Consider the following 22,930-nt stretch of genomic DNA (forward strand, 5'->3'; position numbering starts at 1 on the left):
CGTCATATCGGCGGATTCCTTATCGGCGAGTCTTGATGGGTTGCGGACCCGATCTCCTTTAGGCTGCTCCAAATATAATTTCGGCTCCGGATGATTTCGGCGATCGCTACCTCCGCTGCTATGATGCAATACAAGAGTTCTGCGGACCCGATATGATTTTAAACTTCACTTGATAAGAGTTTCGGCTCCGGATTTCGGATCTTGCACCTTGAACAGTTCCGACATTCTGGATGCGATATATTATAGACTGTTTTTAATAAGTCCATCGGGTCCATGCCTCTATCGCAATCGGCAGATTATAGTGCCATCCCTTATGACTTGCGATCACTGCGGATGCGATATGATATTAAGCCACAGTATATATTCCCGTTGGGTCCACAACCGTATATCACAATCGGCGGTTTCGGGAGTGATAGCCCTTTGAGACCAGCGACATAGTGGATGCGATATTACATTTAGCCAATTTATAATGGAGCCGCGGGTCCGTGTTATTATATTGCCTCTCACTCTCTCTCTCTCTATATATATATACTCCTCAGTACTCCCGATAGTTCTTCCTTTGGCATTGTTGTTTATAATATGTGCCTGCCAATAGTGTTAAGGCATATATATATGGGTTTTCTCCTCCGATGGCCCTATTTGCTTGTAATATATATATGGCTCCTCTTGGCTCCTCTTGCTCCATCTACTCCTCTCGGTCCAGTTTCTCCATTTGCTCCATATATATTGCTCCTCTTGGCTCCTCTTGCTCCATCTGCTCCTCTCGGTCCACTCTGTTTGCTCCTGTAGCTCCTCTGATGGCTCCTCTTGCTTTGACACTCCTTTGATATGGCTCCTCTTGCTCTGGCACTCCTCCGATATATGTGGCTCCTCTGGCTTGGTCCGCTCCTCTTGGCTCCTTTTGCTCCTCTTGGCTCCGATATGCTCTGTGTCCTCCTCTTGAATATTGCCATATTGACATCAATGACAATCTGTGTCCAACAGGAAGAAGGCTTTGCTGTCCATAGAATTTGAATATAACACATTAAGGCTAGCGGCTCAGCTGGACCTAGACCTCAGCCATGCACAAAAAGAAAGATTTCTTCAGCTAAATGGATTAGATGAACAGAGAATGCAGGCCCTTCTCCACTCAGAGGTAGTCCAACTTCAAAGAAAAATATGGCATGACCGACACCTTAGAGAGAAACAATTTCAGCCGGGAGATTGGGCACTGTTGTATGACTCAAGGTACAAGGATTTCAAGGGCAAGATGAGAACTAGATGGCTGGGACCATATACAGTGGAAAAATGCAATGACAATGGTTCAGTCCTTATCTGGACCATTGATGTAGAAGCCATCCCTATGCTCGTCAATGGGCATCGATTGAAAATCTACAGGAAGCGCCTTTCTAAGCAGGAGTTCATTGAAACTCTAAGTAAATCTGTGCTGGTAGTGGAGCAGGTCCCTGTCTCCACTCCACCCACACCTTGAGCCAAAATAAAAAATAAAAAATAAAAAAACAGAAAAAAATAGAAAAAGCAGAGAAAAAAGAAAATGAAATAAAAGATCCCTGGGTGAAAACCTCTTGGAGGTGCCCAGGGTAGGTAGTGAGGGTGAAAACCTCCTAGAGGCACCCCAACTGTCTCAAAAAAAAAAGAAAAAAAGAAAGAAGACAAAATAATGAACCTAATTTCTTTTGAATAAATTGCAGGTTGCAGGAAGGTCATTGCAGGTTTTGGGAGGATAGCACAAGACAAAGACAAAGGACATTACCAAGTTGCATGCATCCCTCACAGTCCATTCCTCCATCACCATTACCCTTTCACAAGTTTTGGTCTCATTTGGTCTGAAATTTCGCATCCTACAGGAAACTATGTATCTTCTACAGGAGGATCCTGTAGAAACTATAGAAAGCCCAAAATCAATCTCAGAGGAGGACTCGAAGGTTGGAAATCTGCCCATGAGGCCTGTGGACCTCCCTGCCTCCATCCATCACCCTATATCACCTTCCCATCTCTATACACCTTCATTGCACTCGTTTTTCTGTCCTTGCACAGTCACACACAAAATTTTTGTTTCCTTCATGCTACAAACAATTTTTTTTTTTTATGACAAATCAAAGCAGCAGCCTTTTCACTCACCCTACCTGATACCTTCCATCTATGATTCCTTGTCAGCCAAGACCCTCATCAGTAATTGTAGCCCTACTTAGATATTAGCTTGAATTTCAGAAGGAGAAGCAGCTACAGGAAATCCTACAAGATTCCTGTAGCAGCTGATCCCTCTGAAAAGCATACTCCAGAGACAGGGTCATCAAAGTGAGGCATATGAAACATGCAAGGAACTCTGTATGAACATGAGAACACCAGAAAAAGCTTGAGGCTGAGCATACAGAGAGAAAGCAGCCACAGTAGTGAAGAAATGGGTTCCAAAATCCGAAATATGCATAACACGGCCGCAACTGAGCAGGGAAGTGCCTAAACCTATTCCTCAATTACATGAATCATATTTCAAGGCTGCATGACTATGGGAATGGTTACGATTGAATGGAATCGGTGTCTAATTAATTGGCCACCCTTGTTCAGTTACACATCCTCGTGGAATTCAAACAAGCCTCGTCAAATTCAAAACTGTTGATCAGATACGCAGCCAGCACGTGTGGTAGTCCATTCAGGAGAAAACAATCGACACTGGTAGTGGCAGTGGCGGATAACAGGAGTAAGGGAGGTGATGGCAGTTAGTTGGCATGCAGAAACATTATGACCATGATGTAGGACCAACAGTCTGGATGGGGATAACGTACCCATTCGGCCACCTCATCTCCTCACCATGAATCACGCCAACAGTTAAAAGACAGCTCAGTTGAGGCCTTCGCCACCCTTTCTTCACTTTGCATTCATGACATTCTCTACTGGAGTATGCACCACCCACTTCCAGAGCAGCTAACCAGTCGTCCTCCGCCAGTTCTCTACTAGTTTTTTAAAACCCTCCCACCTATCGGGCTCTACAGGAGCACTGTTTCATTCTACAGGAGCCAGGAGATTTCTACAGGAAGGTTTCTATGGGAAAGGCAGAGAACAGCTCTGCAGAAGGAAAACCTGGGATTTTCATCGAAATTCAAGCTCAAAACGAGGTAGGCTCAGGAAAACCTCTCTGCATATGCCCTGTTTGAGTAAGGTGGTGGGTTAAAAACATAGAATTGGATTGAAAAAAGGAAAACGAAGTTTGAAAGTCTATCTGCATATTTTCTTGAGTTCTACACAATTTCCTATTTTCCTCTCTGTATTCGAAGTCTGTCTTCTTCTTTTTCATATTCTGCTGAAAGGGAAACATTTGCAATAGTAGGGGCCAGCCTGTGTGTGTGAAAAGAAGAAACAAATTTGCATATCTACTTGCTAAAAAAGAACCTATTTCCTTATCCTCTGTTCCGTAAAAAAATCTTTTCTTTTCAAAAATGGAAAGTCAAATTTGGGGTAATAGCAATTTGACACAAGGGAAATATTGCAATTCGATGTTGTGAGAAGGAGCACACTGAAATTCCTTCTTTGATCTTAGAAAAAGACAGAATTCAGCTATTCTCTGTTTTAGTGTTGAATATTTTTTTTCCTCCTGAGCATTTTTTTTCCTAGTTAAAATGAAAAAAAGAAGCACTCAACACCATGCCAGGAGGATTTATGAGGAAGGAGCCCTTGGAATCCAACCAATTACATGAGCACCCTGAGGTGGTGGTCCTTTTCACCAAGGCAAATTGGATGATCTTCTTCAATAAAATACATGGATACAATGATGAGGTAACTGAAGAATTCCTGATGGCCCTACAACCCCATTCAAAAACTCATGCCACAGTTAGCATTATGGGTGTGTCCCTAGAACTCACCCCTGATTTTATTAGTTGAATCACAAGCCTTCCACCTGGGCTCCCCTAGAGTAAGAAGGAAAACACACTGGGACAGGTGGCCACTAAGACATTTTTTCAACTTGGGGAGGATCCTGTAGAGGATAAAAATGGGGTCAGGAGGACAAGCTTGCCTCCTCCATGGAATGAAGTTAGTTACCAAATAATGAAGTATATCACTTGTGAGGGAAGGTTCAACATTGTGTATGGTTATCACTTCAGGTTACTACATGAATTGAGGTATGGGACAAATTTGCCTCAAGTTAAAAAGCTGAGTCTTCCATATTTCCTCCTCCAGTCTCTAATAGAATGTAGTACCAAGTTAAATGCAGGAATCCTGAACCAATTGGCCCACCATGGGCTCATCAAACTGTTGTTAGAAGATGCCTTACATACCTATACCATTCCCATAGCTTGGGACATTTTCAAAAATATGTCCAAAGATGGTGATATCAAAACTTTGGTTGAGGATATCGGCCCCTCTGGCAGTCAAGAAGAGGAAGAGGAAATGAGGAGGAAGGGCATGAAGAGACACCACACATGCAGACAGTGGAAGAGTAGGAAATAGAGGAGGAATAGGAAGCAGAAGAGAAACTTGAAAAACCCACAGCAAAAAAGAAAACTACTCCAAAGACAGAGAAAAGGAAAAGAACAGGAAGTGAGAAGAAAAAGCCTAAGAAAGTCCAAAAGAGGACTGCCACAAGCAAGACAAGAACCCATAAAGAAAAAGAGAAGCCATTGCCAGAAACAGTAGAAACACAAATAGAAACAGCAAGCACGAAAGATACAACAAAAGATGAAGGGGAGCAATAGCAGGAAGAAACATCCCCTGAGACATTGGCCAAAGAACAGCAGTTGTGCTGGTTGCATTAAGCACTCCAACAAAACAAAAAGGAAAGAGAAAAAGGGAAACATCAATGTATTTAAAAGCCAGAAGGAGCACCAGGATAAAGGTGGGCAAGCCCCAACCTCCACCAAAGGAACCTATCATAATCACAGATGTACCTACTAAAAAGAAGGAGGAATCCCCCTCCAAAATATCTATCACTTATGAGAGAGGAAGTCCAAAAACTTCCACCTGGAAGGAGAAAATCAGACTGTTGGACACCAAAACAGTTCTACAAGAAGCTAAGACTTCTCTATAGGAAGCACTGTCCAAGCTAAAGGAGACTAAAAAATTGGAAGAGGAGGTAGTGAAACAATCACAAGAGGAAGACAAGACCAAGGAGATACCTGAACCAAGCCCTCAGCCTAGTTTGGGCTCATATTACAACTTGTTAGAAAGTGGGAAGATCATCCCACAGAAGTTTGTTGTACCACTTTTCTTTGCATTGGAACAGGAAAGGGTTAGGACTCACACTTGGATGAGAATTGCTAAATCCAAGGGAGTTGTAGACATAGGCCACCTGGAAGAATAGCTAAAAGAATTAAGAAGAGAGTTGGCAATGGTGAGGCGCATTGAGAGCAATAAAAGAGCCCATCTACAGGAGGAAAATGCACTACTGAAAAAGTAGTTACAGCAACAACAAACTCAACAGGCAGACATGACACAAATTTTTGAAGAGCAGCAACTACAGGAAGGTCCCCTAGTAGGACAGGAAATAGTATAGGAACAGTAGCCAAGGAAGAGACACAGCCTAATATGGAAATATTGATAAAGCAGCAGCAAGAGAGGGAGTCTCAAGTAGCAGCTGAAATCCTGGTGTTGAAATAGAAGCTGCAGGAAAGAGAAGCCCAGATGCCCTGCATGGCCAGCTGGGCAATGGAAGCCTTGCAATGTAGACAACCAGCCAAATCTTATGCATTGTATCTTAAAGACCAATGGCTTCAGTTTCAAATCAAAACATTGGCCCAAAGGGGCACAATCCCTTTCCAACATTATGGTCAATTTATGCATCTGTGTGACACTAGTCCGGCTGAGGACAAGGCCAAATTAGTAGAGTTTTATTTACATAATATGGCACTCCCTGATATGAACTTTTGGGACCCCAATGCTGCATTGGGAGATGTACAACTCATGGCTATGGCTTCCTGGATGAGCCATGAGGAAAAAAGGGCAGTGGAAGTTCAACAAATCATGGCCAAAGAACTGAATGAGCCCCTGCTAATCAGGGCAAAACTAGAAGACCCCTTAGCTCTAGTATATGCTCATCAACACCTTGCCAAGAACCCTCAAGTCCTCCCAGATTATGTCGAAAAGCAAGCGCAATCCATTGCCCATTTTGAGGACATGGAAAGATTATTTGGTGATGATTGTCTTCATGCTTGTATGAGGAGATGGAATACACTATCCTATAGCTTGAAGATCAGGGAGTATCACTCCCCGACCAAAATGAGGGAGGCTTTAGCAAGAGTGCCTCTTTATAAACAATCAATACAAAACCTAAAGGCCAACTAGATTGGCCTAAAGTTTAGTCCTCCACTACTCTTAGGACTACTGGAAGGGGTCAAGGAAGAAGAAGAACATAGGAAATGGGAGGAAGTAGACAGAAAGGCAGGTTTTCATGACAGGGAAGAGGACATCACCTCAGAAGCATGGGATGTCAGGGAAGCAGTTAAGGCCATCAAGGATGAAGAGCTGGATTAGTTGCTCAGAGGATGAGCAACCCATTCAACAGGGGGGTGATGATGAGCCCCAGAAATGGGTAACTATATGGGCTCATTTTGCCTATTATTCTCATTTAATCCACCATTCTCCATAGTTTTATGCATGCTTTTGAATATATTTATGTTAATTGAGTGAATGGGGATAGTCATTTTACCACAAAGTCTAATACGTGCTTATTGCAGATTTTTGGACATTTTTGGACCAAGATCAGGCATTTATGAGTAGATTAGCAGCCAAATTCAAAGAAACAAGGTTGAGGATTTATAGGAGGGGTGTCTCCTATAATAAATGACCCATTCCTTGAGTTCTCCACCAACAGCTCGGAGTTCAATAGCCCACCAAAGATGATTTCAAGGGGCAACCGAGTAGGTCTAGTGAAGTGGCTGTTATCTGCAAGTTTTGGCAGCCAAGTTCCTAAAGTTTAGGAGGACTGTTGGGGTCCTAAACTTGTATAAATAATAAGGCCTCAGGCCTCAGTAGGTTAGCTATTAAACAGTTTATTTTCACACTTTAGTGCAGCTCTGCATTCAGCTCATTTTCGAGCTCTTTCTGTAAACAGTTTTGTGACATGACTATTATTTTTTTATCAATGAAGATGAATTTAGCCTTGAACCAAAACTGATCCTTCTAAGGGGACTGTAACTCTTGGGGTTGGGCCCAACCCAAGTGCCCAGTTTCTCCTTCTTGTATTTATATGTGTTTTACTTGCATTCATAGAATAATTTTTGTTATTTAGATTAAATCTTGCTTTGTTTTTTTTTCTCGGTAAATCTATTCTATTCTATTATATACAGGAAAACATTACATTCACAGAGTCGGTTTGCCCAAGGCCAACTATGGCTCTTTGGACCAGGATTTCTCAGTAAAAAACCAGCCCTCGCAGGGGTAGCACGACTAGATAGAACTACCCACACAGGGGCATTGTAACACGACAGTGCATCCGGACCAAACAAAATCATCCCGCGCAGGGGCATCGGAGCAAAAAAGTACATCCCACACAGAGGCATCAAAAGACTTTCAGCGAATTCCCTTACAGGCCATACAAACATAGCAAGAGTAGACATAGACATAAACATAAACCAAAAAGACATAGACATACACATAAAACCAAAACAGGACCTGAGCAGTAATGGAGGAAGAGAGATTGAACCAGTGGAAGGTTATTCCTCTGGCTTCTCCTCGACCACCCTGCACCATCCATACTTCTCTCGTTCTTCTGCAGTGGGGAAGGAGTCCCAATCTTCGACAATGTTATCCTTGGAAGTCGACGCCTTCTGAGCTTGAGGGCGATTAGGAGCTTGCTCGGGCGCCCCCGCTGGTCTCTTCTCGTCGTCTTCCAAGCTTCCACCTGGGAGCTTCCCCATACTGCGTGGGCCTCCTTCACCGTCCGGAGTTTCCTCGAGGAATAGAACCGAAACGTGTGCATTAATGCGAGGTTTATCCATCGAGCTGCCAAAGGTGAAGATGGCGGAGCCGAAGGCAGGTAAAGGATCCGAATCAGAATTTGGGCTGCTCGCGTCCATGAATTGGCTTGCCTGGAGGGGAATGGCCTCAGCACTTCTATGGCAGTGACAGCGGCAACAATGGAGATGGGGCTTTGTGACTGGAGGACGAGAAGACCCTCCCCGAGCAGAACCTCAACGACTGAGCAATCTTTGTCGGGGTCTGACCATCTTTGCAGGAGCACCGGGGGCTTGGAGCAATGCTGAGACATAGGACCTTCCCAGCTTGAAACGGCACCCAGCAGAATTGAAGCGGCGCCCAACAGACCTGGGACGACACCCAACAGACCAGAGATAGCAACCAACAGATTTTCCGGACTTGAGACAGCCCTCAACCACTTGGAAGCAGGCTTTAACAGCAAGAGCTGTAGCCTGGATGACAATACTGCATGCAGGAACCTGAACTTCGTGACCCAAGCACTGAGCGTGAACCTGCTCCAATCCATCACCCTTTTTAAAAACTTCAACATTCCCTCGAGACCTGTTCTCCATAATTGCGATTTGCAGTTGCACCAATTAACCGGACACTGCATTGAATAACCTCCGCTTTCACCTGTGCACTTATTCCTCGGCGGCGAGAAACGAATTGAATGCCAAGCTTATGCTCGAGGCAGCACATGGCTGGCATGTGCCTCCTCACTGCCACCCGTCCTTTCACCCGCATCCGGGGTAAATCTTGCTTTGTTACTTAGGTTGTTTTTGATGATTAAGATAGTTATTCTTGCTTCAGGTTGATTTGATAGTTGGTAATAGAAAAGATCCACAAAAGGCTACCAAGCAGTCATTGATCTCCTTTCTCCCTCCTTGGGACCATGAATTGAGACCAAGGCACTCTTGTTGCCACAAAAACACTGTTTTTTCTTTCCAATGCAATTGCTAGTGTTAGATTTCAAGTTGGGAAAGTTGATATCAGTTGTGTTTTCATGCTTAGATCTGTTCTCGCTCAGTTTCCATAGAGTCCTTTCATAACTTCCTGTCCATCAAGTTCTGTTTAGCACTTTTCTGTTTTCTAGGTCAGAATTAGGTCAAAAATAAGTAAAACTCTGTTTTCATAGTTTTTGCTTGGGTCAGTTTTGAAAAGAAGTGTGCAGAGCACCTATAAGACACTCCAGCCTATCCTTCCTCCATCATACAACTTGTTCCAGTCTCTTTCTCAAGGTTTTCTTCACTCATTCGCCACACTTTCCCAAACAGCCCTAATTTCTACATTTTTGTGCAAAATCACTTCCTTCACCTTTGAACAACTCCAACCATCTTCTTCACTCCTGAGCTTCATTTATAAGGTCCTAGACCCCTTAAAATCTCTATCCATCATTCATTTCCACTTTCCCATAGTTTTTCCTTCTCCAAACCTTCAAAAATCACTTTCGTCCTGCTCCTATAGAACTTCCTGTAGAACTTCCTATAGATCCCCTGCAGACTTCCAGTAGAAGTTCATGCGAGAAATTTTTCGAGATATGATCACCATGGAATTCTCCAGAAGGGTGCTAGGGAATCCTTAGGTCCTCTCCACACCTTTCCCATCATCTGCAACAACCAAATCCATCTCCTTTCACCACCAAACATTTTCACAGTCAAATAAGTTAAAGCACAACCATAATAAGTCTGCATAAAATTGCTCAAAAATATAAAAAGATGGTTCTTCCACATTTTCCTTCAGAAGTAGATTAAGTACATGCATTTTATCTTGATAGTAGTCCATGACATCCATTTCAATAGTTTCATCTCTTTTTCTTGCAAAGGTAGGGTTAATGGGTAAACTAGGGTTTGCTAGGGTTTGTGTTTCCTTTAAGCTTTCATCCTCTTTCTGCAAGTAGAATAGCCCCTTTCGAGATTAGCTTTGTTCCATCATGATTAAAAGATTCTTTTGAGAACTCATAGAAGTTGCTTTGAGCTCCTAGCGAACTTGTGCCAGCTGATCAAGTGACAGCCTGCAGTAAGAGCTAGTACTTGTGTATATAGCACCGTCGCTTCCAAGTTTGTTATGAGCTATCGGGTTGATAAAAGTAAAGAAGGGAGTCCCAAGAGTTGTAGCATCATTGCTGCAATACTGGAGCCCACCAGAAGGTGCCATATTAGCAAAATTTGATGGTAACATGAGGGGTTAGGGGTTGAATTTGGCCGCACTTCCCAGAGAAACCCTATACCAGCTACAGGGTGGGATAACTATTGAGCTTCGCGCCAGGGAGGGCCGCACCCTCCAAGTCTTGAGTGAGTAGAAGTTAAATTTAGAACAGCTCAGCCTATAGCACGAAAACCTGGTTGCACAAAACTAGGGATTAGAATAGGCCGTGGAGGAGGCCTGTAGCAGCATACCAGAGATGGCCGTGCCGGCAGCACTCCCCACCGTGGAAAAGATTCACCAACTGGTAGCTGGAGTTCACAAGACCCAGGAGGAGGCCGCGAAGGTTCAGTTGGAGATTAACTTGCAGATAGCAGAGCTACGACTAAAGGCAAAGCCCTCTACACCCACGAAAGTTAGAGAGCAGTGCCATTGCACCATTCAATTGGGGTTGGAAGTGATAGAGCACGTTGTACAGGACTACACGGGATTGATGGATCAGTCCCACTGTAAGAGGACCCAATGCTATAGTAGTTAGAGACAGAAGTGCGAGAGTTACAGTAGGCCTATGACAATGCCTAGGGGACCGTGCAGACGGTCGCCCTTACTCAGCGATTGGCCAAGATGAGGGAGGCCGAGGCTCTGAAGGAATAGGTGGACGCTGCACGCCAAAAAGAAACAGGGCTTAAAGCATGCATCCAGCCTTGGCTCAAGGAAGTGTTCACGGTCACCGCCATGATCGAGGGGAAGTTGGCCCAAATGCAGGATACATATGCGCAAAGGCAAGAGGATGTCACTGACAACGATGCATCAGAGAGTCACGCATGGTTGATATAGTGGACAATGAAGGAATGTGTGGTGGACATCAACGAGGCACAAAAGTTGCTAGATGGACTCCGAGAAAAGATCACCTCACTAGCCGAGTGACTCGGGACGAGTCACGATGATTGTGTTGGGGGCCTATTGGGTAGCGGATCCCCCCCATAGCGGACTTTTGCGGATTGTAGCATGAATTTTGGTCAAAAGTAATGTAAGACCAGGTGAAATGCAGGCACGGAGCGCAAGAGTCTAGGGTTGTCTGCCCTAAAATATTGTAATTTAATATAGAATGTGTCGGCCTACCCATGGTCCGCAGACAATGGGAATGTATAAATAGAGCGAGGCTCTAAGTGTAAAGGCTAGTTTTTAGTCTTGATCTTAAGTAATATGGGTTTTTGAATGTGGAACTTCGCTCTGAGTCTATAAGTCCGAGTCTTATGTCATAGTAGTAGAAAGAGGCTCTGCAGATGAGTGCGCAGAGGCCTAGTAAATTCTGCAGCTGTGTGCGCGCACACCTGCAGCTGAGTGCATAGGACGGAGTTGGGATTGTAACAGAACAGAAGTTAATAAAAGATAAGTTGATTTTGAAATATTGTGCATCTGCTTGTAGATCTGTGTCTTTATGCTTCTGTTAAAGTCTTATGCATCTCTTTACAATTTACAATTGTGCGCACTTGTTATGAATGATTGATAAGACTACTAGGCCCAAAAAATTAAGTCAGATTTATAATAATAACACAGTAAGGATAAAGGATCTAGATAGCGCCTCTTCGCACCCTTTACAAAGCTATGCAAAGGTCAGACAACTACATGGAGCAGTGCAAGCATGCAGGATTGGTTCGCGAACTTCCCAGACTTCATCAAGACATCCCTAGGGTGCGGAAACCTTGTTCCAGCACCCTCCTATACTACCTCGGGTGAGACCTCAGCCCATGCACCGCGGACTGTTGCCAAAAGATGCAATGGTTTCAGGATTTGTTTGGCTAAATCACTTCTAAACCTGGGTCAGTGTTGGCTTATTGGGGCCTAACCCAAGTTTGGAAGTGGTTTAGCCAAACAAATCCCACACTAACGGCCCTTTTGGCAACAATCCGCAGAGCGCGGACTGCACGCAAGGTAGTATGGGAGGGTGCTGGAACCAAGTTTCCGCATCATAGGGATGTCTTGATGAGGTCTGGAGAGGTCATGAATCGATCTGTGTACTCGCGCTACGCGACATAGCTGTCTGGCGCTTGCGTAGATCAGCGACGAGGCACTCCCTAGATTCCTTATTGTTATAGCGGTTATTATAGATCTGATATAAGTCTTAGAGTCTCAATCATGCATTCAATAGTATTACCAGTGTGCGTAACGATAAATCTCAAAGATATGCATAAAACCATAACATAAGAATAACATACAGATCTGCGACCAGATGCACAATAATTTAGAAACACTTATCTTTATTAATCTTCTGTTTCAATACATTCCAATTCTGCCCTGCGCACTCAGCTGCAAGGGTTCGTGCACATAGCTACAGACTCTACCAGGCCTCTGCGCACACAACTGCAAAGCCTTCTCTAACCACTATCAACTCTGACTTAGACTTATAGACTCAGATCGAATATTGCATTCATAAACCCATAATGCTCAGATTAGAACCAAAAGATGCCTTCTACCCTTAGAGCTTCACTCTATTTATACATTCCCATGGTCCACAGACCATGGGAAGGTCGACTTGCTTTCTATTATCTTACATTATTTTTGGGCGGACAACCCTTTGACTTGTCCCATTACAATTCGTGCTCCGCGCACTTCATTGAACTTTTACAACATCAATACCCAAAATTGTGTGCTTTAAGCCCCAAAACCATTACGCAGGGGATCCACTGCCCAACAATCAGGCCCCAACAAGCCAACTGACTCATTCGAAGAAGGGTTGGAGAATCTGAAAAAAGTTCTTGAAAGATGTAAACGGGCGCATGTCTCTTTGAGTAGAGTAAAATTCCACATGATGATGGAGGAAGGAATAGTCTTGGGCCATTTACTTTCAACTATTGGAATTCGAATGGATCTGGCTACAATAAAGGTAATATTGCACTTCCCGATACCTAAAACACCCACACAAGTATGTAGTTTTAATGGTTGTGGTGGTTATTGCAGGCGTTTTATAGAAAATTTTGCTAAAATAGTACATCCACTTTTTTAATTGCTGACAGAAGATGCAGATTTTGTGTGGACAGATGACTGTGATGCAGCCTTTATGAAGATCAAGGAACTTGTCTATAGTGCTCTGATCCTTCAAGGGCCAGACTGGACATTACCATTCCATATTCATGCTGATGCCTCTTAGACAGCAGTTGGGGAAGTTTTGGGACAACAAGTGGACAAGGTACCATATGCAATTTACTATGTTAGTAAGAACTTGGCTCCTGCTCAATAAAACTACATAGTGACTGAAAAATAATTTGTTGATGTCATCTACAACATCAACAGGTTCTAACATTATATTACTGGGTATCCCACCTTTGTACATATTGATCACGCAGTAATCAGATATCTGATCAATAAACCCATTACTCCTGGTTGTATTAGAAGATGGCTTTTGTTACTTCAAGAATTTGACATTACCATAATAGATCAACTAGGAAAGGACAATGTGGTTGCTGATTTTTTGTCTAGACTAGAAAATAATGCTGAAGGTACACCCATAGAAGATAGTTTTTCAAATGAGCATCCCTTTTCAGTTTTTGCTAACACTCCATGGTGTGAAGATATTGCTAACTATCTTACTACATGGAAGTTACCTCATCACTTTTCATACGGGTAACAACATAAAATTATTCATCATAGTACTCGATATTCATGTATGGCAGGGTACCTTTTTCACACAGGGATTGATTAGCAAATTCAACGTTGTGTATCTGAGGACGACATCTATGAGATATTGAAGGCTGCCCATGATGGCCCTTGTGGAGGACATTTTTCAGATAAAAGAACAAGCCACAAGGTGCTGCAAATGGGATATTATTGGCCTTCTATCTTTCGTGATGCTCAAGACTATGTCTGAAGACGTGACAGTTGTCAATGCATGGGACAACCTGGAAAATCAGATGAGATGCCAATCCAGCCCCAAGTAGTCCTCGAACCTTTTGAGAAGTGGGAAATTGATTTCGTTGGACCTTTCAACCCACCTTCTCATCAAAAGGTTCACATTCTAGTCTGCATTGATTATGTGACTAAGTGGGTGGAAGCTAGAGCGGTTGCGAAAGCAACAGAACAGGTGGTTACAAATTTTCTTTTTGAAGGTATTTTTGCTCAATATGGCACTGATCCAAATTGGATCCTTGAAAATTATCAAAGTTTCTATGACTGTTTCAAATTATGTCAGACTCCAAAATCTTATGAACAATGAGCTATCAGGAAGGACCTCTGGACAGTGGCAGTTGTAGCCAGCACGGAACAAGGAGGACCTTGGTCAAAGCACACTGACCGTTGGCCCATGGAGACCGCACAGTGGCGGAAGCTAGCAAATAGGGAGTCTAGATCAGAAAACAAAGGCCATTTCTGATGAACATCACAGGATAAAAACCTCAGAGAAGGAAAAGCCCTAGCACCCGGTCATGTGAAAAATAGGTAAAACTATGGGAAAAGCGCTAAAACCAAGAGGCGGGTCTTGCACTAGAAAACTGGCGGAATATCGGAGGAATTTCAGGCAGTAAATGGGTTTGTTAGGGGACCAAGCAACACCATACATTGAATGACGCGTGTCCGGCGGATGAGAGAGAAAACCACTCTCATCGCAGGATAATGGTCGAGCAAGTCACTCGTGTGATAAAAGCGATGACCGTAGGATTTGGAGGCACCAGATCTAATGGCAGAGATTGCACCCGATGGGAGACTAGATTTGACGGAAGAATAGGCTGAGGCATATGAAATTTGGGGTCCAACATGACCGCTGAGCTGGTGGATGAATCATTTCGTAGAGTAACTGAAATAATGACCATTTGAGGAAGAGCTAGCGCTCAGTTCGTAAGGAGACAAGTGGCCACCTCTCTGTGAAATGTTACACAGTGGAAATGACACAGAAGTAGGGAATCCCAGTGGACAAAGGGAGGCGATCCGAAGAGATGGAAGAGGAAGCGAACAGTCAAGGAAGGATTGGCTTTAAGCCACAAACAAATAGAGAACAAAGACAGGGGAAGACAAAATAGAGAGTGAAGTAAGAAGCAGAGAACAGAGAAGTTGAGTTGACCTGCAGAGCTAAGGCAACATCGAGCAGATAGAACCGAGAAGTCTTGAGAGGTTCGAGCAATCCCTATGAGGATATCTGTCGGGAACTGAGTACCAAATTGGACTCATCCCATGAAGACCAGTTGGGGTTGAGACTTGGTGAGGGGGAGTCTGTGTACTCTAGTGGCTTGGGGAATCCAAGTACCACCCTACTAAGCATCATCTGTTACAGGAGACTCAAATTGAGCTCTTCATTGTAAAAACTCTGCTTAAAGACACAATAAAGAAGGCCACCACAGAAAAGCTGGACCAGGAGACGTAGCCCAGGAGCATTGGGTGAACTCCTTATTAAATTGTTGTGTTTTTCTTTTGCTTGCTGTGTTTCTCTTGCTGTTTTCCAATTGCCTGTGTATTTCTCAATCTTATCGATCTGTTGCTTAAAATAACATAGGCACACACTAGCACATGAGTCTGTAATACCTTCATTAATTTCTTGAGGTCACCTAGCGGTGATTTCAGATCAAGTGGTATGAGAGCTTTAGGCTATTAAGGTTAGACAAGCTTGTGTTGAATTTAACTGTTGAATGCTAACTAGATCAAAGCTCAAATTAGGGGAAGCAGAGTTGGTCGAAACTAATCCTGAAATTGGAAGAGTCTATCCTCAAAAGACAATGTCGGAGGAAGGTTCTGTGGGGCTAGACCCTCAATTTATAGATAGTTTCCTGGCCATAAGGTCCATAATAGAGGAAATGTATAAGGATTTTAGAAAACATAAAGATGAAGATTCATTAGGCTCCAAACAATATAAAGGAGAAGAAGAGTCTCTCTTCCATGACCACTCAAAAGGCAAAGGGAAAGAAGAAAGCTTTCTCACACCTCCTAATAGCCCTGAACATAGAAAGAAGACATCTTTGATTAAACTAGATGTTAAATTTGATTTACCAATATATGATGGAGAGTTGAATGCAGAAAATCTGGACAATTGGATTAAACAACGTAAACTTTGAAACGGGAACTATAAACTCAAAACGGGAACTCTGGCCAAAAAACATCGAAAAAACATCAAAAGCAGTTCTAAAAACGAAAAGTGTTGATACTGGAATAACACCTGTTTTTTTCTTGGGTAAATTTTCAACATGTTTTGAAAATGGCGGTGAAAACCAATTTTTTGCGCAAAAATTGTCTAGAAGACACCCTCAAAACGAAAAGTGTTAACGCTGGGAAAACACTTTTTTTTTTCAAAAGTAAAATTTCAACATTTCGAAATAATGGCGTAAAATATTTTATCATGACCCCGAAAAACATTAAAATTTAAAAAAAATAATGAAAACATAAAATAAAATAAAAATAAAAAATAATTAAAACAATAAAAAAACACAAAACAAAAGAAAGTTAAAAAAATAACAAAACATAAATTAAATTATATACTAAAAAAAAAAAATGAAAAAAAAATATCAAATATAAAAGAAAAAGCAATCATAAAAATGTAAAAAAAAACCAAATTAATGATAAGAATTAAAAAACTAAAACAAATTAAACATTGTAAACAAATAAATAGTAAAAAAAAAAATTATCTTGTATACCATAAAAAAAATTGGCAAACGATTAATAAAAAAAAAAACAAAAAAAAAAAAAAAAATGGAAAAGAAAAAAAAAAACATTTAAAAAAAACTTGAAATTAAGTAGGTAAAAATTAAAAAATTAAAAATAAAAATTAAAAACAAACTAGTTTAAAAAAAAATTAGAAAATTAACCAAAAAAAAATTTAAAACTACTAAAACTAAGATTAAAATGTTGATTACTTAAAAAAACAAATATAAAAATATATATAAAAAAGACAAAAATAAAAAATAAAAAAATGTTAAAAAAAAATTATCTCATAAACCATAAAAGAATTTAGAAAAAATAAAAATAAAAAAAAATATGTATATAAAATTAAATAAGTAAAAATAGAGAAATTAAAAAAAAAAAAAAAAAACATTAGAAAAAACTAGGAAAAAAAAAAATTAAAAACAAGCTAGTTTAAAAAAGAAAAAGAAAATTAATGAAAAAAAATTAAAAAACTAATAAAATGAGTACTATAAAGAACAAAAATAAATTCAAATTATAAAAAAAAAACCAAAAAATATGAAAATTATTAAAAAAAACAAAAAAATATTAAAATATTAAAAAAACCAAACAAATTTTAAAATTTAAATTTGTTTTTTAAACAATTTTTTTATTAAACAAAAATTATTATTACTATTTTTTTTAAAACAATATTTTTTTATTTTGAAAAAAATTCATTATTATTATTATTATTTTTTTTTAAAGAATTTCATATTTTAATTTAAAATTTTAAAATTTTAAAAAATCATTTAAAAAAAAAAAAATTTAAAAATTCAAAAATGTTTTTTATTTGTAATTTAAAATTTAAAAATTTTAAAAAATGATTTAAATTTTTTTTTTTTTTTTTTTTTTTTTTTTTCTAAATGTTTTTTTATTGGTTTTTATGAACGGCTACCACTCCCTCGCCACCCGTGGTGGCGCGGCCGTGGGCGGGGGGCCTCCACGCAGGCCCCTCCGCCCATGACTGCGCCACCATGGGCGGCCGGGGGGCGGTGGGCCGATTCTCGAAATCGGACCAATGCCCTCCCAGCCGCCCATGGTGGTGCTGCCATGGGCGGAGGGGCTTGCACATAGGCCCTCCGCCCACGGCAGTGGAATCGGCCCACCGCCCCCCGGTCACCCGTGGTGGCGCTAGGGCGGAGGGCCCTGCGTGCAGGCCCTCCGCCCACGGCCACGCCACCATGGGCGACGGGGGAGCGGCGGCCATTCAATATATATATATATATATATTAAAATCATTTTTTAAAATTTTTAAATTGTAAATTACAAATAAAAAACATTTTTAAATTTTTAGATTTTTTTAAAATGATTTTTTAAAATTTTAAATTAAAATATGAAATTCTTTTAAAAAAAAATAATTTTTTTTTAATGATTTTTTTTAAATAAAAAAAAAAATATTGTTTTAAAAAAAATAGTAATAATAATTTTTGTTTAAAAAAAAATTGAAATTTTAAAATTTTTTTGGTTTTTTTAATATTTTCATATTTTTTTGGTTTTTTTAATAATTTTCAAATTTTTTAGGGCTTTTTTTTTATAATTTGTGTTTATTTTTGTTTTTTTAATATTAATTTTATTAGTTTTTTAATTTTTTTTCTGCTAATTTTTTTTTTTTTTTAAACTAGTTTGTTTTTAATTAATTTATTTTTTTTCCCTAGTTTTTTGTAATGTTTTTTTTTTTTTAATTTTTATATTTTTACTTATTTAATTATATATATATATATATATATATATATATATATATATATATATATATATATATATTAATTTTGTTTTTTTTTTCCAAATTCTTTTATGGTTTATGAGATAAATTTTTTTAACATTTTTTATTTTTTATTTTTGTCTTTTTTATATATTTTTTTATATATGTTTTTTAGAGACAATTATGTCATGTGGATTGAAAATTTAATTAACGGTGTATAAATATGTAGAATATCGAAAATGAAAAATATCAATTTTCTTCTTTAAATATGCAAAACAATAAAAACCTCACTACAAAAAAAATAAAAACAAGAAAATATGAAGAAGAAGACCACTTCCAAAATTATTAAATTTACAAAATAATTATTTACATTTCATACATTATAAAATTAAAAGTAAAAAAAAAAAAAGCCTTTTAACGAAAGGGCATGGTGTAGAATTACCACTTTTTTAAATCAACATCAAAATCACTACCATTCTAAAAAGCAATGTACATAAAAAAAATTATAGTGCCAAAAACTATGCTTTAAAAAAACATGTGTGTTCTGCATCACCCCTTTTCAAAATCGGGTCACTTTTTTGCTATCTCTACAAAACGGGTAACAATATCAGTTCTCGTTTCAAAGTTTACATTGTTATTAGACGAATTGATGTTTATTGCAGAGTGTAGAGCATCGATTCAGACGAGCAAGATTCAGTTGGCCAGCCTACACCTTGGAGGCACTGCCTTGGTTTGGTGGGAAGGCAGGAGCCAAGCTGACATGAAGAGACATGGGAAGACTCTTTCTATCTAGAGTGAATTTCTTTCTGCAATCAAAAAGCAGTTCTATCCACTCGCCTATATGCAGCAAGCCATCATGAGCTGGCAAACTCTTCGACAATTGAAAGGGAAAAATGTACAAGGTTACACCCAAGAATTTAGGAAGAGAGTATTGATTCTAGGAATCTCACTAGACTCACCTAAGACTCTGTTGAAGTACATCGGTGGTCTACACAGCTACATGAGGCACACTATCCTCATGTTTAATCCCACTAGTATAAATGAGGTATCTGTTCAAGCTACGCATCTAGAAGCTAGAGAAAAGAATGGAAACCTAGAAGTTGGGGGATCATCCCAACCCACTGCAAGCAAGAATAAGGAGAAAAGAAAACAAAAATGGAAAGCAAGGAAGGCCAACACTGTACAGAAAAGCAAGTCTTCATGCACTCACTGTAAGAAGGATGGGCATGACGATGAGCACTATTGGATTCTGCATCTAGAGCTGAGACCTAAGAATTTCGAGGGAGAGAAGAAGAAGACTGTTGCAGCTATTCAGAAAGATTTGGGGTCAGACTCAAGAGATGAAACAACCATTGCAGCCATAGGTATAAAAGGTAAGAATTCTAAAGTATCTACTAGTAATTCTACACAATCTACTATTGGTGAAGAAAATGAGAGAAAAAGACATGAGCTTTTCCATATTTGAGTTATTTCCAAACATCAAAAGATTGATATTTTGCTTGATAGTGGCTCACAAGTAAATTTAATTTCTAAAGAAATTGTAAAGAAGTTGGGATTACTGACTACACCTCACAAGAAACCATACCCATTAGGATGGTTAAGTGATAAAGCACAACTACAAGTGACTAGACAATGCAAACTTAATTTTTCTTTTGGGTCAACATTTGTAGATGAGGTTGAGTTAGACATAATTCCTTTGGATATATGTGGAATTGTTTTAAGAAGTCCTTACTTGTATGACAGAAAAGCTATTTTTTATAGAGCTGAGAACAAGTATCTAGTCGTTAAAGATGGAATCAAATACTTTGTAAGAGCTCATAAGCTCAAGAATAATTATACTTTCATAAACTCAGGGCAGATGAACCGAATGATAAATTCATGCAAATAATTTTTACTGATGGTTGTAAAGGAAAAGAAACTCGATAAAACCAATGTATTTGAGGGTTGTGATGCTAAACAGCAAGCTGATTTAGAAAAAGTTGTTTTAGAGTATGATATCTTGTTTCAAGAACCTAAAGGTATACCACCCAAAAAGGAAATAGTGCATGAAATTAATTTGCAGCGAGATGCTCCATTTCCTAACATTGGAATGTACAGGTTGTCCGCTTTAGAGAATGCAGAAATCAAGAAGCAGGTGCAAGAGTTTCTCAAGAAGGGGTTCATCAAAACTAGCACATCACCATGTGGATCTCCAATTGTTTTGGTGAGAAAGAAAGATGGCTCGTGGAGAATGTGCATTGATTACCGAGCACTGAATAAGATAACAATAAAAAATCGTTATCCCCTTCCTCGCATAGAGGATCTATTAGATCAATTGAAAGAAGTTGTTTATTTTTCCAAGTTAGACTTGCATAGTGGATATCATCAGGTTAGCTTTGTAGAACAAGATGCATGGAAGACTGCTTTCAAAACAAAGCAGGAATTGTATGAGTGGCTGGTTATGCCTTTTGGCTTAACTAATGCTCCTACTATTTTCATGAGAATAATGAATGATGTACTCGGACCTTTTCTTGATGATTTTGTTATTGTATGTTTGGATGACATTCTGATATTTAGCAAAACATGGGAAGAACATTTAAATCATGTTAAGCAGACACTAGATGTATTGAAAAGAGAAAAAATTTATGTTAAACTCTCAAAATGTGAATTTGGCAAAACATCTTTGAATTATTTGGGTCATATAGTAGGGGGTGGTGAATTGAAGATAGATCCCTCTAAGGTGACAGTCATCATAAACTGGCCTAAACCCAAATCTGCTACAGAAGTTAGGAGCTTCTTAGGAGTAGCGCAATATTGAAGAAAGTTCATTTCTAACTTTTCCTTAATTATAGCTACCTTACATGCTTTAACAGGATTGAACAAGGTGTTTCAATGGGGAGGCAAACAACAAAAGGCCTTCGACACCTTGAAAGAAAAGATTAGTATAGCACTGGTACTAGCACTGCCAGACCTTTAAAAACCGTTTGAGATCCAAACGGATGTCAGTGACTATGCCATGGGAGTAGTGTTGACACAGCACGGTAAACCCATATGTTATCATTCTGAGACATTTGATTCTAAAGTAGTTAACTATCCTACATATGATAAAGAATTGTATGCACTAGTATAGAGTGGGAAAAAGTGGAAACATTACTTAATGGGCAAAGAGATAGTAATACATACTGATCATCAACCACTTCAATATCTACACTCCCAAACTAAGTTGCAACAATCAGGACACTATAGATGGATGGGTTTTCTACAACAGTTTCATTTAGTCATCGGATATAAAAAGGGCATACACAATAAAGTTGCAGATATGTTATCTAGACCCATTATAAATGCATCCACTATACTTAAGCATAATTTTGTTTTACATGAGAGCTACATTGAACAATATGCTCAAGATATATATTTCAAAGATGTATATGCAACTTTAAGTTAAGGCAAACGAATAGAAGAATTGGATTATCATGTAAAGGACCGATTCCTATATCATTGTGGGAAGCTATGCATTCCACAAACTGAAAGAGTGAAGATAATTCGAGAAGCACACACTTCTCTAATATCAGGTCACTTTGGGCTAAGTAAAACAATTGCACAGCTGCAAAGATTTTGTTATTGGCCAAAAATGAACGAGATAGTTTCTAGATATGTGAGAGGGTGTACTATGTGTGCTAAAAGCAAGCTCAGCAATAGAAAACTAGGCTTGTACACTCCCTTACCAGTTCCTTCTCATCCTTGGGAAAGTGTTACCATGGACTTTGTTGGAGGACTACCTAAATCTAGGAAAGGTCATGATTATTGTATGTTGTTGTGGATAGATTCAGCAAAATGTGTATTTTGATACCTTGTAATAAACAGATTACAGCTGAACAAACTCCAAAACTATTCTTTCAACATGTATGGGTTCATTTTGAGTTACCCACTTCCATTATATCTAATCGAGACACCCGATTTATGGGAAAGTTTTAGTCAAGTCTGTGGGAACTGATGGACACCAACTTGAAGAAAAGCACAACTTTTCATCCACAAATCGATGGCCAGACAGAAATAGTCAATAGGACAGTGATCCAGTTGCTCAGGGGATATTGCAACAAGCATCCTAAGCTTTGGGATGAACATTTGTGTTATGTGCAGCATGCTTACAACCGAGCAAAACATTCTCCTACACAGAGATCTCCTTTTGAGACCTATTTTGGTTTCACACCAAGGTATCCTTTGGATTTTGTCTTTGGTAAAGACACAACAGTTGAGGGACACAGCGATGTCAATAAGGCAACTAGGTTCATTGAACAAATCCAAGAGATCCACTAGGTAGTACAGGAACAGCTGGAAAAGAGCTAGGCCAAATACAAGGCAAGGCATGACAACCATCGGATGGAGCATAGTTTTCAAGTTGGTGATCAAGTCTGGTTGTATATTAACAAGGATAGGATGCAAGGTGAAGGTTAAAAGCTAAAGCCTATCAGGTATGGAACTTTCAAGATACTTGAGAAAATTGGTGAGAATGCTTTTTGCCTTGATCTACCAGCTTACATGCACATCTACTCAGTCGTAAATGCA

The sequence above is a fragment of the Pinus tabuliformis genome, chromosome 3_1 (genome assembly GCF_031772625.1).
Source record: "Pinus tabuliformis cultivar Carrire ecotype Pingquan chromosome 3_1, CPIR1, whole genome shotgun sequence".
Taxonomy (NCBI): domain Eukaryota; kingdom Viridiplantae; phylum Streptophyta; class Pinopsida; order Pinales; family Pinaceae; genus Pinus; species Pinus tabuliformis.